General features: G+C 42.0%; 1 protein-coding gene across 3 annotated transcripts in view; it reads right to left on the reverse strand.

Moving 5' to 3' along the window:
* EXOC2 (exocyst complex component 2) overlaps positions 1-8,266 on the reverse strand; it is a 260,110-nt gene extending 251,844 nt beyond the window's left edge. For all 3 annotated transcript variants that reach the window (XM_032424947.1, XM_032424944.1, XM_032424945.1), the window contains exon 1: positions 8,132-8,266. The gene's annotated coding sequence lies outside the window, so the exon portion shown is untranslated. The remainder of the gene's footprint in view (positions 1-8,131) is intronic.
* Between the last annotated feature and the right edge of the window lie 4,009 nt (positions 8,267-12,275).

The following is a 12,275-nucleotide window of genomic DNA, read 5'->3' on the forward strand; positions in this document are numbered from 1 at the left end:
GAAGACTTTACCCTCCCAGTGATGGAAACTGAGTTCATTTACTGAAATTCAGGGTTAAAAATAACAAGGAAAGTTGTTGAACAATAAGCTACATATATTAACCCCTCTGGAAAACATCAGTGGCCTAGACTTTCCAGTCCTGGACAATACATCAATAATACCAGCTCCATTCCAGCAGGACTGTGGGCAAGACGGGGAAATAAAGAAGCTAAACAATGCAAAATCCCAAGTGATATTAACAGTCTAGTGTTTACTTAAATGACAAAATACTTGATCATCTCAACAATAACGTTCAGAAGTAAGAGAGGAATAAAATCAAGACACTACTGCTAATTTATTTATAATGAAAGAATTAGAAAAACAATTGTCCTAAATTTATACTATTGCATAAAAAGTTTCACTTGTCTCAACCTGTCAAATCTTTATTATGAAATAAACCAGTATCACTGCTGACAAATATAATAACTACAGTAAACAGGCATGCCAAAATCAATGTAGATTTTCAAAAAGGGTCAAGGTATCAACCGTCAGCTTAAATTGGTTAATTTTATTAAAATGGTTAAACATGACAGGCTGTCACAAAACTCCCAGATTCTTTTACATGAGCACAGTTGGACTAATTTGACCCAAATTTTGTATAATAGCTTTCCCAATTTCTAAAAGTACATCAACTTTGTCACTTATCTTAAAATTTCTGCTTTACTTCTCTAGCTCGACCTCAAAAGAAACTTCTACAAGGCCATATATCTTGACATAGTGAAAGCAATATAATCACAGCACTCAGCAGTGCTATTAACATTTCTGAGCCACAAGGGATTAAATAGGCAGATGCTATGGAAAGTGCCTGTTGGGAGAGGACAGGCGCAGAGTTGAGACTGCACCACAGCTGGGAGGGATTGAAGCTGCTAGCTATGGAATCAAGCTTAGGAGAAACTCTGGGCACAATTCCGGCATCCGAAATAAATTAAAGTAAACAGTCTTGCTCTCTCTCATCCACCCTGTTAGCAGCCTCTCGACTGAGTGGAGACCACACACTCAGACCACACAGCGCCAGCTGAACTCCTCGCACGCAACATCTACAAGCTGTCACTCTGCAGCACAGAGGGGAAAAGGAGGGGGGAAGGTTGAAGGGGGTGAGAAAAGAGAGAAGGAAAGAGGGGGAGGGGAGAGTGGCGAATCTCCTCTACATACAGCTGGACTGCTTGATATGTGGTTTGGAGAAAGGTAAAAACCTCCCTGAGAAAACAAGCTGGCCGTGGCCTTGTGTATCCCTGACCTGTACTCCCCCATATCAATTTAGTAGCTGATGAAGGATTAACAAAGCACGCATTTAACATCAATTAACCTCCTATCCATCACAGGTCAAAAGAGAAAATTACCATTATAAAAGCATTTCATTAAAATAAAGAGGAAAGGCCACATTTTCTTATAATTTATAATATATACTTAAATAAGTGCATTTTCTTTTAGATTTATATTATGTTAGTTTTAACCCATCTGCCTCTTTTCCTTTAATGAAGCACACAAAATGAATTTACAGTGTTTCTGCAACAGAGGTCAGAAAAATTTAATTTTATAATTTTCCCATATTTCATTGTGACGCAATCTTTAATTTCCCAAAATACTTATTGGTAGAATAAAAGATGGAAAATTATTTTTTACAAAGCTTCAGACTAAAAATACATTAAGAAATAACTAGTAGCAGTGATATTAGGAAAAAAGAAACAGAAAAATGGAAACACAAAAGTAGCTTTAGAATGATTAACCAAATTTTTTTTTACTACTTATTAAAGAAGAATTTTGCTGATTTTAATAGCTAACAAGAAATGTGAAGAAACCAAGTAATCTTACCCTGTCAGGTCAGCTAAAGGGATAAGACCAGGAGTTGGAATAACATAAATTCTGATTCACTGAAGACTTGGAGAACCTTCACCAAATAGGCCAAGGAAAGCCTGATGTTAAAGCACTATTTTCTTAGATCAGTCCACAAAAAAGTGAAAATTTTCCGCAAAAAAAATAATAGCAACAATTAAAAAAAAAAAACCTCCCAAACTCCACCCCTCCCCATGCTACTCAAGTTAGCATCACCAGAGAACAAATCAGAAATACAGAATCTCAAGACCCCAACCCAACCCCACCTACATTTGAGCCAATTCTGTGCACATTAACATTTGAGAAGCACTAGATAGACTTATCCTGTCCAGAGCCATCATGGATCCAAAGGATCCCAGAAAAATCTCATTGCAGAGATGCCTAGAGAGTTTCAACAATAAAATTACACTCAACTAGACTCTCAGGCCACCCAGCAACAGACGCAAATGTAGAATTCACCACATCCTCCTTGAGTCATCTTCAACCTATCCTAGAATAGACTTGCCTCTTGGGGCTGGGCTGGGCTAACCCCAGAGGGATCTCCTAGAGATATTGGAAAAGGATTTTAAAGAATGGTAATTTATTTCCTTCAGTTTTCTGTAAACTCAGACTCTACTTTTCCTGTGCAGGGTCAAGGTCAAGTTATCTCAGCACAGCCACACATTTTACCATCTAAGGGCACAGGGTGGGATAAGTCTCAGAGACAGGGTCATGAACTCTTCCATCTAGCTTTCTAAATTAATCATCTCTCTCCTGCTTCTCAAAACCATGGTCAAAAAAATATAATCATGCACGAATCTGAAAGGATGTATAGGGTATAAATTGTGCTAAGAATCACTGGTCTCAGAAGGGACATCTGCAGAAAGGAAGGACTGAACGAACAGATAAAGCATCCCTATTTTCCCAGCTCTCGCTTTAGACTTCTTTCCTTCATCACTCCTACAAACAAAATATAATTTAAATACACTATGTTTTTAAGTGAAAACATAAGTTTTTATGCTTTAATTCATTTGGGAATAAAGAATAATTTAAAAAATACAACAGATAAATGGCATTATATATATATATGTATACACACACACACACACACACACACACACGAAAAATACCTTCACTCCTGCTATAATGTTTGGGATTAAAGGGAAGGGGATGTACATGAAGTGACTAGGAAAGAATACTGGAAGCTGGATAGTATATAGGGGAAAAGCCTGACGATTTGGCACTCTAGAGCTCCCACATAACTGACCTGTTACATAAATACTTGAGTTCCCAGCTAATCTCCTAAAACGAGCACCGGATTTAATTAGAAGAGTTAATTAAAAGTCTCCTCCTTTATTTCCCAGAAACTATAAAATCTCCTGCCTTAGCAGGCTAAGTCTTCATAGAGGACAATGACCTTCACTACAATTCAAGCCAAAGCTTCACTACTTAGGTCTAAAGGTGGCTGGTTCTCTAACTCATGCCACCAGACATTGATGACATACTGAAAATGAAACAGGCCAGTGCAAATCCACCCCCTCTTCTACCACCCTCCAAAAACACAAACAAAAACAAAAATTTCAAAGAAGAAACACCACTTAATGGAAGAAGGAACAGTAGTTCATGTAAAAGCATAGCATCATTCATTCATCAATCTATTGCCAACTGTACCCATGTCCCTTACCATTCCCTCTTTATTAGATCTACATTGGGTGAACAAAACTTTAGTTCTTGGTATTTTATAAAACATAATTTTTTCAGAAAAAAAAAAGTATCCTGGTGTGTTTTTGTTTGTTTTTTCAGAAAGATCACGTGGACAATACTGACGAAGTCATTATCAAATAAAATTGATTTCTATCTTTGTTTAGTCCATCAAGAAGGTTTGGGATATATATAGAGATTGGTCACCCAGCACCTCAAAAGGTGACACTGCTGGATTCCTCGTTAAAGAGATAGATAAATTAGAATTTAGAATAGGTAACCCTCAGATTGTTCAGTCGAAACGAATATTTATTAAGGACTTGCTATGTCCCAAGCATTATACCAGGGAAATGATGGGAACAAGATTTTGTGACAAGAAGGTCAGGGATGACCCTGACCTTCAGGAGAGTGATGGGTACTGAAACCAGAAAGCAGTGGGATAAGTGAGAAATTGAGTATAAATAACTATTTAAGAAATCTGCCTGGGAAAGAAAGAGAAATTTTAACAGAGGAATGTGAAATCAAAGGAGGATGCTACTTTTGTACTGTTATTATTTTTCTATTTTGCTTTATTGTTGTCTGTCTCTAGGCATGTTTAAAGGCTGACAAGAATGAGCCTTTGGCAAGTGCTCTCAAAGGCAAGAGTGGATGGGGTACAGAGATCTGTCTTAGGGTAAATGCAATCTCTTTCACTGTAACTGGAGAAAGAGGAAAGGTTTTTTGGAAGAAAGAGCATGGGATTCTCCACTGATAGTTTTATTCGTTGTGAATTAGGTGGCAAGATTATCTGCTAAGAGTATAGATTATGTGAAAGGATGAGAGCTTTGAGAATAGGAAATGCTTAAAATAGATTCTGCAGAGGACAGAAGCATGAACTGACATGGAAAACTCTAGAAAATTCTTTGATGGCCAGCTGAGAATGGTGATCACGGATCTACAGGAGTACAGATCTAGATGCTAGATTTTCCCCCGCTGCTTTCAGCAGCTCAGTTCAAGCACTAGAGAAGGTAAAGAGCTGAAATGGTCAAGGGCTGAGAATTTGCCACCAAATGCTACAGAAGGATAATGATACAATTGAGCATTCTGATATGAGAGTGACCAAAGATGAGGTAAAAGAGTAGGTGTAATGCAGGTAATTGAATAAGACACTAAGCAAGGAGTGGGAGATCTGAGCTTTGGATTTCAGAAGTGGACTAGTTTCAGGTGGGGGCACTTCAGTCCTGCTCCCCCACTCCCAAGCACATCTCTGGCAATAGCCATACCTCTCTGCTGTGGCTCCAGCTCTCAGCAGGCTGTAGTTTGTCCTTTTGTTCCTTTTACTTGTCAGTTTCTCTTTGGGCCTCACTACCCCTTATTTGTTCCCTAACCCTGCCCACACCTCTGCAAGTAGTCTCTTTATTAAAACCTCATTTGAACCATCTGGCATGAATTCTGATTCCTGCTGAGACCCTCATTTATTCAGATACGCATCATGTCAATCACATGGGGCTTTCATTAAAATTAAACTAAAACCAAATACTCCTGGCTTTTAGTCTTGTTTTGTCTTTCGGTAAAATTGTAATACAGTAAAATTTAAAATCATCTACCCTCCAATATCACATAACTTTGTAAGTGGAAAAGGCCTTTAAAAATCATCAAATCTTACAGATGAACCTATGAGCCAACCTTGCCAAGAACAGCACAGCCAGCAAGTAGCAAAGGGAGAATTCATTCATCGTTGCACAATGATTATTGAATGCTAACTTTGTGCCAGGCACCACTCTAGGTGCTCGCTTGGATCCACCTTATGCAGTTTACATTCTAATTAACTAAATTCCAGGTTTCCCAAATCCCAGTGTCCACTCTTCTTTCCACTACTGGCACCAAGACTTATTTTAAGAAGGAAACAGTAAGTAGAAGGAATTATTAAAATCAAAACCAGAAATTAAGACTGGGATGTACCCCAGTCTTAAATATTACCAACAGTATTAAGTTAAAGAATGTTCATGAAGCTTTTGAGCAAGCCTAATACAATTTTCCTGGGGGAAAAAAATGCATGATAAATCAGTTCCAAACTCCTCTGCCTTACCTTCAAGGCACTCTATAATCCAAAACGCACTTACTTACCAGCCTATGGGCCTTTGTTTTTGGTGTACCACCCAGATATTCCTGTGCCTTCCCTATGAAGGGCCACATCCTCCCCATCAAGGTCTGACCTCTGTCTAACCCCAACAAATCCTTCCCTTCTCTGAATTCCTGCTATACTTACACTCAATATTATAGTTTAGTTCTTAGCTATTCTTTAATTGAGAGCAAAAATGCCCCTTCTGAATCTAGCCTAATATTTTATTTCTAATGTGTGTGTCAGTCATATGCTAAAATTGGGAGATACAAAAATGACCGAGACTAACCTCTGTCCAGCCAGAACTTAGCCTTTTGACAGATTATGTAAATACCAATAATACATATAGTCCTTAAGACAACACAGTGCTAACAGGTTATAGGATTCACTAAGCTGGAAAATTTCAAACCAGGAAGAGATCTTACAGATAATCTAGTTTTATATATTCCCTGACTACAAGAAAAAGGAAACTGAAGACCAAAGAGGCTAAGCCCATGCTATGAAGCAGGTGAGTGGTAGCTCACAGACCAGTATGTGATTGCTTTCACTCCTAAGCCAAAAAACCTTTTGACTACCTAATTTTCAAACTGAGAGCCAAAGATGACTATGGGTGTGTCCACAGCTTCAAGAGTCATATTTCTCTACAATTACTTTAAGTTTTTGTGTATCAAGAATAATTATTTTAAAATAACATAAACATACACTGAACCATGTGATAATAACAACACTACTACCATGCAATTTCACCAGGCACTCCAGGAGATCCATGAACATATTCCTCACCAGCTGAGAACAATCAAACATTCTAATATACTGCTTAGCAGAGTGATCAATGTTATTTCCCATACCAGTCAATTTCAAAATCCTCTCTACTCAACATTGGTCTAAAACTCATCTTTTCAATAAACATTTATGCTCCTGCAATGTGGTAGGTACTGTACTAGGATCCTGGCTACATAAAGATGAATAAATTGGATAATGCGTGAAAAAGTAATTAAAAGACTAACTATATAGATAACCAGCATTTCTTATACCATGGCCTAATCCTGCCACTCCCTGCCACTAGAATAATTATCCCAAGTCCTTTATTAGAAGACTGCCTTTGCAAAACTTTTTGAGTACCAATTTCATTTCCCATAAGATTCATACATAACAGGCTCTCAAATATTAGAGGAATGAATGAAAATTTAACTAAGCAGGTTAATAATTATCTTTTCAAAAGGTGATAGTTCACAATTATATTCAGTCAGAAAATTAAATGTTTGACATGAAAAAAAGAAATTTCTGAAACTTCCAAGAGTTATTCCAATTACACTGGGAGATCCTCTGCTTCTCTGCTTAAATTAAGTTCCTACATAAACAGAAGAGAACATTTGAGTAGTAAGCACACATCATCCTCTTTCTATTATCACCCTTTGAGTCAACATCTTTTAACACACAGATGATCCTCAGGAAACTTTTGACTTTCAGTTTCTTTGTTAGTGGAGTCAGTTACACAAAGCCTGGCCAGAATATACTGACTTTTATAAATAAAATATTATTATGTATTAGGAGACTGAGCCACATAACCTTAGTGAGAACTAGCTTTTCAATATAGTGCATCCAAACGATTTAATTAAGGTGTGGCTGATTCTTAAGTATTTTTAAAAGTTCTTGTCAGTTCACTCAGATTCTTTAAAAAAGAAACTTTCTCATACTTATTATTATGATTGACCTTTACCGATTAAGAATAGCTTATTTCCATTTAAAGACAAGCTTTTCAAGAACTGTTTCTTGGAAATTTAGGAAGTGTCTATTTACAAAATCTTGTGATACCAAGTTAAGCATCACCAGGCTTAAATGAGAGATGACACCGTGTTTGGGTAGGGCAGGCTGTAGAGCTTCAGTGCATGGTCTCAGAGGAAAAAAACTGAGTAACTACAGGCTAGTTACATAACCACTCTGGGCTTCCGTTTCCCCATCTGTAAAATGGTGATAATATAGAGCATCTACCCCGTGTGAGGAGTAAACCAGTCAGTAAATGTAAACGCTTAGAAGAGTGAATAAAGGCAGGTAGGCAATCCTCAGTGTAACTCTAATCTGATGCAAACCTAAGCAAAACATGCCTCACATTCGCTCTTCGCGAATAAATTCTTAACACCTGGCACAGTGACTACGCAGGGCGCAAGGGGCCGTGTGAGGCCGATTACAACCAACCCGTCGAGGGTCAGTGCTCTGGAGGCCCACGCCCGGCGCAGGGATGGGGGACTCTGGGCCTCTAGCAGGTGCCCAGGGAGGGCGCGGAGGTGGGGACAGGAACCGCGCCGCGCCTTCCTCCTCCAGGAACTGGAGAGCGGTGCAGGAGGTTGACACCGGCGCTGACGGACCACTTCCACCCGCCTCTCCGGGAGCGAGGCCAGCCGCCGGCGCCCGCCGTCCTGCCTGTCCGTGCCTCCCCAGTCTGGCCCTCAGCCAGGACCTCCAGACTCCAAAACATACCTCAGGCCTGCCTGCCGCCCCCTACGGCCCGCAACGACAAAGCTCCCCGCGACTCTCGCGAAGAGCTCCCGGGGAGCTGCTGCCCCAACCGCCAGCGCCTTCACTTCCGCCCGCTGAGAGCGCCGAGGGCGTCGATCCGCCGGGTAGTCGAGCACCGAGTCCTAGATGGGCCAAGCCGCTCTGGGAGGGGCGGGGCCGGCTTCCTGTGGGGCTGGAACTGGGGCTGGGGCTGGGGCTGGGGCTGCGGGGGATGGGTGGCTGGTGGGGCTGGCTGGAGCGTTGTGGGGTGGGGCTGAGGTGGCGGTGGGCGAGGAGGATGCGACCCCAAGGGGAGCGCCGCCTGCGGCGTCTGTGCGGTGCCATCGGATCACCTCAAGAAGGACGCAGGATGAGACTTCGTCCGTTTCTGGTGGGCTCTGCACGGGGTCAGGTCGATGTAGCTCCTACCTAGACCCTGGGAGGCCAGGTGACGCATGAAAATCACAGGACCGGGGAAATTGTGGAGGAGAATGCCGGGCTACAATCTGGAGACTGAAGAGTTGATGATTTACTTGGGGAACACCTCCCTCGGCTAGGCGCTGTGCAGGGCATTAGATATACAAAGGTGAATAAGGGCAGTCACTTCCTTTCAGGATCTCGCTGAGCTAAGGATAAAATGTGGCATGGTAAGAGGAAAAACAACGTCACTTAGGGAGAGAATGCAACAGTCTAGGCGAGAAATGACTGCCCTGCCCTGAAGAGACAGTGATGGAGATGGAGGGAAAGTGGTGTCTTCTGCTTTATTAGCAAAAGATGCATTAAGATCATCCGTGAAGGGGCACCTGGGTGGCTCAGATGGTAAAGCGTCTGCCTTCGGCTCAGGTCATGATCTCAGGGTCCTCGGATCGAGCCCCGCATCGAGCCCCGCATCGGGCTCCTTGCTTGGCGGGAGGCCTGCTTCTCCCTCTCCCTCTACTGTTCCCTCTGCTTGTGCTCTCTCGCTCTCTCTGTCAAATAAATAAATAAAATCTTTAAAAAAAAAAAAAAAAAGATCATCCGTGAAGATGGAGGATGGGAGGCATGGGAGGTTTGAGGAGAAATGGTGAAATCTTTGTCTTGGATATTGTGAAGCAAATTACGAAGAAAATGTGGCAAGATTTCCAGGCAGGGCTGAAAGCCCTCTTGGGATGTGTAGTCCTAAATTTAAAATGAAAGCAGTCAGTATACTTGGGTATGTTTGGGCTGCTCTGGTGTAGGTAGAGAATTAGTAGAAAATTAGTTGTAACTGAGGATTCAGTTTTACAGGGCAGAAGGAGCAGGGAACAAAGGAGTTGAAAGTCTCTACAAAGAAATGTTGTTATGGAGGACCACGGAGTTTAAACTTATGTGACAGGGTATTTAGAGGGATTGTTCTGGCTGTCCTGGAATTGGCCACTTAGACTATAAAAGGTGTCAGGTAACTGATCATATGTCCCACTCTGCATGAGAGAACTCTGTTGTTTTTTTTTTTTTTTTTTTTTTTCTGTTATCCTGACCTAACAAGAGTGCCCCTGCCCAAATGTCCCTGTTTGGACAATATGTAGTCACACTAAAGTCACTCCACATTATAAAGAGAGCCCCCAAACAATTGAGATCAGACACCTCTTCAAAGCTTAGAAGGGATTCTCCCAAGTGGCTCTAAGCAGGCAGGCTCTCTGCTGACCTGAGGCATACAGGAGCCTGTGTTTGCTATCAGAGTGGAGCTGAGCATAGGGACAAAGTTCTTGAAAGAGCTGGCCTGCCATTGGAACTATACATGATTATGAGTATGCTGTCTGCTTTTGGTCTAGAAATTCTCAAAAGTATGAGACCTGTTTAAGTAACCAGTTACAGCTAAATGGAAAAGAGGGTAGCTGTAAGGCAGACGCACAACCATGGAGAAGCTTTTTGCCATCTCTCCCTCTAAGAACTCAGACATGTGCCTCACACAGACTTCATCTTTGGCCGATTTGTATGTCTCTCGTGAATGCCCACCAGAGAACATCCACAGCAGAGGGGCTCAGAATATCCAGGATGATTTGACCACCCTCTGTCCTGGGCCACCCCAGTGTTTATACAGTGGGCCTATGAATGGTATAGCCGTGGTAGCAGGCACAGAGCTACCCAGACACGAGGCAGATCCAGATAGTGCATCCACTCCCTCCAGCTGCAGAGGCCAGTGCAATCACTTGGCAAGTTGATGTATTCAGACCCAGATACATATCCTGGGTTTTGGTTTGTCTTCCCTGCCTGCAGAGCCCTGACAAGCATCACTATCCAGTTACTCACCGTGTCTTATTTATCATAATGGGATTTCCCATTGTAACACCTAGGACCAGGAACACCCTTAAGAGTGAAAGAGGTATGACAAAGAGGACAATACAAGATCTACTAATTCTACCATACATCACATACCCAGAAGCTGCCACCCTGAGAGAACATTAGAATGGCCTCTTAAAGGCAAGCTAAGGCTCCATCTTGGAGATAACATTTTTCAGGGTTGAGATGCTGTGCTATGGAATGCACATTTTGAACCTAATACCAACATATGGTGCTGCGTGTCTGATAGAGTCCTGGCTCCTGTGGTAGGAGAGGATACTCTGCCAGGGAATAGATGGTTTCATTAAATATAAAGGCCTCTCCTCATTTGGGTTCCTCATTTAGGCAACAAAAAATGATCCTCATGATCAGGAGGAAATAGGAACAGGGAATATTTTTCTAGAACTCAGGGTGCTCACTGGGCATCTTTTCCATGCATGGTGATAACAGTAAATGGGCAACGTGGCAACTCTGGCCTAACAAGGGCCTGGCAATGGGCTCAGACCCCGCAGGTACAGAGGTCTGGATCACTTCATCAAGCAAGCAACATAGGCCAGCAGAAGTGCTAGATGAGGCTGACGGGATTCTAGAATAGGTGATAAAGGAGGAAGATAACGGAATCACTATGGCCTCAGGACCAACTGTAACAGGAGCCCAAAGCTCAGCCTATCAGTACTTCTGGTGTGGGTATGACTTGACATCAGCATGAGGAATCGGTGACAGAACAAAGTGAATACAACACAGCGTGCAGGGGGTAGACAGTAGCAGAGGCTCTACCCATATCTCTCTGCTGTCCCCTTTGCTCTCTGAAGCCTACTTTCCTGGAACGCATACCTTTTTGGCCTCAGGGCTTTCTTCCTGGACACAGGGCATCCTGGAAACACTGGAAAATTCATTGGCCCAGATGCAGGCTTCAGCCAAAGATAGGCAAGGAGTTGGTGTATCCAGCTGCCTCAATCCTAGGTTAGCTCAAAGGCATGTTATCCAGCATATTCCAGAACCTCCCTTGAGACAGAGCACCAGTGCCCTCAGGAATGCCTTCACAACACACCTTTTATTGGCTTCCTTCCCTTTCCCTCCTGACTTCCCCACTTCTTTTCTGTGTTTCCTGGTATCATCTCCCAAATTAAATACTAGTCCTTGAAACCTTATCTCAGAGTCGGCTTCTGGGGGAATCCAGCCAAGATAGTCATTATCATAGACCAAAAACAACTTATACTTATTACAACTCAAATATCTATATATGCTGAATGACAAACCTATTAGAGAAATATATCCTAAGAAAAGGTGATATTCTGTACAGATGCTTTGAGTTGTGGGATTTAGCATGACTCTCATTATTCTTCCCTTTACAACAGAAGACATGTCAAAGTGTTCCTCCAGTGTGCAATAACTCAGCTGTCCCAGGATCATCCATGTGAAAACACACAGAAAACATGAGTCAGAGACCTGGCAGCAGAGGTTGAAAGGAAATTAAGTCTTCTGTATCCCTGGCAGCGATACCCCGCTTAAAATGAAACTAAACCCTTCACTTGTCTCCCTTTTGGGTCTCAGTGACACACTGTTTCTCAAACGAGGCAATGCCGCCATTTAGCTGGTATGAATGGCTCTTGAGGATTCACAGATCTTTCCTGGATCAAAAGAATGACAATACTGTATCCCTGAAACAAACACTCAAAAGAGGAGAGAATCTTCTGCTAATATAAAAATTACCAGTGGTATCTTCTTTCTTTTTTACTTCAATTTCTGGTCCGTGTTCTAAAGCCAGCTGACAAATGTTAGGGCAGTATATGAAGAAGCAAGCCACAAATAATATCAGTAAACCTAA

Source organism: Phoca vitulina, unplaced genomic scaffold (genome assembly GCF_004348235.1).
Source record: "Phoca vitulina isolate PV1807 unplaced genomic scaffold, GSC_HSeal_1.0 scaffold31, whole genome shotgun sequence".
Taxonomy (NCBI): domain Eukaryota; kingdom Metazoa; phylum Chordata; class Mammalia; order Carnivora; family Phocidae; genus Phoca; species Phoca vitulina.